The sequence below is a fragment of the Loxodonta africana genome, chromosome X (assembly GCF_030014295.1).
Source record: "Loxodonta africana isolate mLoxAfr1 chromosome X, mLoxAfr1.hap2, whole genome shotgun sequence".
NCBI lineage: Eukaryota > Metazoa > Chordata > Mammalia > Proboscidea > Elephantidae > Loxodonta > Loxodonta africana.
Window position 1 is genome coordinate 42,478,214 of NC_087369.1, and position 5,484 is coordinate 42,483,697.

Sequence of the window (5,484 nt, forward strand, 5' to 3'; positions counted from 1 at the left end):
CCAAACTGACAAAACAAAAACAGGAGAGGAAGCAAATAACCTGAATAAGAAATGAGATGGGTGATATCACAACAGACCCAACTGAAATTAAAAGAATCAGAACAGAATACTATGAGAAATTGTACTCTAACAAATTGGAAAACCTAGAGGAAATGGACAAATTTCTAGAGACACACTACCTACTTAAACTTACAAAAAACAGAGGCAGAACAACTAAACAAATGTATAACAAAAGAAGAGATTGAAAAGGTAATTAAGAAAATCCCAACAACAACAACAACAAGAAAGCCCTATCCCTGACAGCTCCACTGGAGAATTCTACAATCTGAGAAGAGTTATCACCCCTACTACTATGGGTATTTCAGAGCATAGACAAGGATGGAATACTCTCATACTCATTCTACGAAGCCAGCATAACCCTGATACCAAAACCAGGTAAAGACACCAAGGAAAAAAAAAGGAGAATTACAGACCAATATTCCTCATGAATGTAAACACAAAAATCCTCAACAAAATTCTAGCCAGTAGAATTCAACATGATATCAAAAAATAATTCACCATGACCAAGTGGGATTCATACCAGGTACACAGGGATGGTTCAACATTAGAAAAACAATCAATGTAATCCACCACATAAATAAAACTAAAGACAAGATCTTATCAATTGATGCAGAAAAAGCATTTGACAAAGTCCAGTACCCATTCATGATAAAAAAAAAACTCTCAGCAAAATAGGATTAGAAGGTAAATTCCTCAACATAAGAGAGGGCATTTATACAAAGCCAACAGCCAACATCATCCTAAATGGAGAGAGTCTGAAAGCATTCCCCTTGAGAATGGAAACCAGACAAGGATGCCCTTTATCACCACTCTTATTCAACATTGTGCTGAAGGTCCTAGCCAGAGCAATTAGGCTAGACAAAGAAATAAGGGGCATCCCAATTAGTAAGAAAGAAGTAAAAGTATCCCTATTTGCAGGTAATATTATCTTATAACCAAAAAACGCAAAAGAATCCACAAGAAAACTACAGGAACCAATAGAAGATTTCACCAAAGCATCAGGATACAAGATAAACATATAAAAATCAGTTGGATTCCTCTATACCAACAGAGAGAACATCGAAGAAGAAATCACCAAATCAATACCATTTACAATAGCCCCCAAGAAGATAAAATACTTAGGAATATATCTTACCAGAGATGTAAAAGACTTATACAAAGAAAAGTACAAGACACTAGTGCAAGAAACCAAAAGAGACCTACATAAGTGGAAGAACATACTTTGCTCATGGATAGGAATGCTCAACATTGTGAAAATGTCTATTCTACCCAAAGTGAGCTACAAATACAATGCAATCCCAATCCAAATTCCAATGGCATTTTTTAATAAGATGGAGAACAAATCACCAACTTCATATGGGAAGGGAAGAGGCCCTGGATAAGTAAAGCATTACCGAAAAAGAAGAACAAAGTGAGAGTCCTCACACTACCTGATTTTAGAACCTATTATACGGCCACAGTGGTCAAAACAGCCCGGTACTGGTACAACAACAGACACATAGACCAGTGGAACAGAACTGAGAACCCAGACATAAATTCATCCACTTATGATATTTGACAAAGGCCCAAAGTCGGTTAAATTGGGAAAGGACCGTCTCTTTAACAAATGATGCTGGCAAAACTGGATATCCATCTGCAAAAAAAAAAAATGAAACAAGACCCATACCTCACACCATGCACAAAAACTAACTCAAAATGGATCAAAGACCTAAATAAAAAAGCTAAAATGATAAAGATCATGGAATTAAAAATAGGGACAACACTAGGAGCCCCAATACACGCCATAAACAGTATACAAAACATTACTAACAATGCACAAACACCAGAAGAGAAACTAGATAACTGGGAGCTCCTAAAAATCAAACATTTCTGCTCATTCAAAGACTTCACCAAGACAGGAAAAAGACAACCTACAGACTGGGAAAAAAATTTTGGCTATGACAAAGCTGATCAGCATCACGGGTAAATTGAAATTCATTTTCTTAGGTTTTCAAAGGAGACAATGGGTTTATGAAATAATAGGCTATAGAAGGCAGCAATGAGATGATAAGAGAAAGTTCTCAGAAACTAGGAGCACTATTGCCCAAATTAAAAAGTCAGTTGAGGCTGACAGTGCACAGACACCAGGGTACCTGCTCCATGGAACCTGGCGCTTGTGCCCCTCCTGCCATTCCGGGCCCGCGTTCTAAACCCTCCCCGCCCCCCATAAAGGACCCGTCATCCGGGTCCCAATCCCTCCTTATAACGGCCCATCATCCGGGTCCCAGTGCCCCCTTTAGAAAGCCCCCCGCCAGCCAGGTCCCAACTCCGCCGTCCAGGTCTGAGTCCCGCCATCCAGATCCAGATCCAGATCTCGCCCGCGGTCCTCGCCCACCCTGGGGACGACTCGTGTTCCCCGCCGCGCCCGCCGCCCGCCACCCGCTCGGCTCTACCTGCACCCTCGCCCTCGTCGCCTGGCCCGTGCTGCCCACCATGGCGACCGCGCCGTCCTCGCAAGTCCGTTAGAACTACCACCAAGAGCGCAAGAGCAACATCAACCGGCAGATCAACCTGGAGCTCTACACGTTGTACGTGTACCTCTTCATGGCCCACCACTTCGACGGCGACGACGACGTAGCCCTGGAGAACTTCCCGACATATTTTCTGCACCAGTCGCACAAGGAGCGCGAGCACACGGAGAGGCTGCAGAGGCTGCAGAACCAGCACGGGGGCCGCATCCAGCTCCGCGACATCAGGAAGCCCAACCTGGACGACTCGGGCAGCGGGCTCAACGTGATGGAGTGCACCTTCCGCCTGGAGCAGAGCGTCAACCAGAGTCTCCTGGACCTGCACCAGCTGGCCACCGACAAGGGCGACGCGCAGCTGTGTGACTTCCTGGAGAGTCACTTTCTGCATGAGCAGGTGAAGGCCATCAAGGAGCTGGGCGACAACGTGACCAACCTGCACGAGCTGGGGGCCCCGGACACCGGCCTGGCCAAGTACCTTTTCTACAAGTTCACCCTGAGCGACAGCGACGAGAACTGAGCCTTAGCACCGAGGGACTTCCATGGTCCTCGGTGCCGCGCAAGGATGCTGCGGTTACAACACGTTCAGTTCTCTTTCCTTTCTCTTCCAAGTCTACCGTTTCCTCCAATAAAGTGACTTGGTTCCAGAGTTAAATAAAGATCTCCTGGTGATTCTTGTCTGCACAACACTCCCAACTTTGAAAAACAGGGCAAATCCCAATGCAGTGGTCCAGGAGTCTCCCCACCTACCCATGCCCCAACCTCTTGCAGCTCGGGAACTCCAGGGGTGGAGGGAGGGAGAAGGTATATCAGGTGAGACTGGAAAACACAAAGTTAATCTTCCCTTTACAAACAAGTTGAGATGGGGGAGGGGTGAAGTGGGGTGGTGCCTGGGTGAGAGTGCATGCATGTGCTCTGTAAAAGGATAAGAACATGGCCTGGAATTCATGATGGTGGTTGCCTTTGGGAAGAGGGGGCGTGAGGTGAAAGGAATGGGATTGGGCAGGGGTTAAAATAAAGAAGGTCTTTAATTTAGTCTAAAACGTTTTAGTTTATTAAAAATATGCAAATGTTACTGTTTGCTGATGGGGTAGCAAACTGGGGGCCTGAGAGGAGGACATGGCCATAGTACCTCTTTAACAAGCTCACTCTGGGCAAGAGCAACAAGGAGAACTGAGTCTTAGCACCTGGGGACTTCCGTGGTCCCTGGTGTCGCGCAAGCATGCTGCAGTCTCGCAACTTGTTTACTTCTCTTTCTTTTCTCTTCCTAAGTACCATTTCTTCCATTAAAGTGACTTGCTACCAGAGTTAAATAAATAAATGTCTCCTGGTGATTCTTTTGTGTGCAACACTCCCAACTTTGAAAAAAAAAACTTTGAAGAACCGGGCAAATCCGCATGCAGTGATCCAGGAGTCTCCCCACCCACCCATGCCCCAAAGTCACGCAGCTTGGGAACTCCAGGGGTAAAGGGAAGGAAAACGTTTTTCAGGTGAGCCTGGAAAGCGCAGGATGAATCTTCCATTTATAATTACAGTGGGGTGGGGTGGGGTGGGGTAGTTCCTGGGAGTCTCCCCACCTACTCATGCCCCAGCCTCATGCAGTTTGGGATCTCCAGTGTTAGAGAGAAGGAAAAGGTATTTCAGGTGAGCCTGAAAAACTCAAAGTTAATCTTCCCCTTATAAACAAGGTTGGGTGGGTGAGGTGCAGTGTGGTGGGTTGTGGTGCGATGTGGTGGGTTGGGATGGGGTGAATGTCCATGAGGTGTGTGGGGTGATGCCTGGGTGATCATACATGGATGTGCATGGTAAAAGTATAAAAACATAGCTTGGAATTCATGATACTGTTTGTCTCTGGGTGAAATGATGGAAATTGCATAAGGTAGGGAACAAAATAAGGGTGTCTTCCACTTTACCTGTAATCTTTTATCATGGTCACCAGTGACAGGCATACTTGCTGTGGTTACAAAATGTCCACTTATGTTTCCTTTCGTTTTTACCATTTCCACCAATAAAGTAATTCTCTACCAAAAAAGAAAAAAAAAAAAAGCCTCAGTAAAATGGCTGAAAAAATAAAGTCACTGCTGTAGGTCAAAGGTGTGATTTGAATATAAAATAGAATAAATCTCCCTGAGTACAAAGCCAGTGACTCTGGCTACTTTGAAGACTATCAATGGAGCGGTCTACAAGGATGGCTAATTAAAAACAAAACAAGACAAAAAACAGAAATTAACAAATATTGGCCAGGATGTAGGGAAACTGGAACCTTATCCACTGCCGGTGGGAGTGCAAAACGGTACAGCCATTGTGGAAAATAGTGTGGTGATTCCTAAAAAAAATAAATATAGAACTACCATATGACCCAGCAACTCCACTCCTAGGTATACACCCAAAAGTCTTGAAAGAGAGACTCAAACAGAGACTCGTACACCAATGTTCATTGCAGCACTATTCGCAATAGACAAAAGTTGGAAACAAATGCCCAGGAATAGATGCATGGATATACAGAATGTATTACATACATACAAAGGAATACTACTAAGCTAGTTGTTGTTGTTAGGTGCCATTGAGTCGATTCCAACTCATAGTGACCCTTTGCACAACAGAACAAAACACTGCCCGGTCCTGGGCCATCCTCACAATTGTTGCTATGCTCCATCCCCTTGTTGTAGCCACTGTGTCAGTCCATCTCACTGAGGGTCTTCCTATTTTTTGTGACCCTCTACTTTACCAAGCATAGATGTCCTTCTCCAGGGAATGAGCCCTCCTGATAACATGTCCAAAGTGTGTGAGATGTAGTCTCACCATCCTTGCTTCTAAGGAGCATTCTGGTTGTACTTCTTACAGGACAAATTTGTTAGTTCTTTTGGCAGTCCATTATATATTCAATACACTTAGCCAACACCACAATTCAAAGGCATCA

At 44.5% G+C, this 5,484-nt stretch overlaps 1 pseudogene; it reads left to right on the forward strand.

Annotated features, from left to right (window-relative positions):
• The first annotated feature begins 2,513 nt into the window (after positions 1-2,513).
• Positions 2,514-3,236, forward strand: LOC100658163 (ferritin heavy chain-like; annotated as a pseudogene).
• Positions 3,237-5,484: the final 2,248 nt, after the last annotated feature.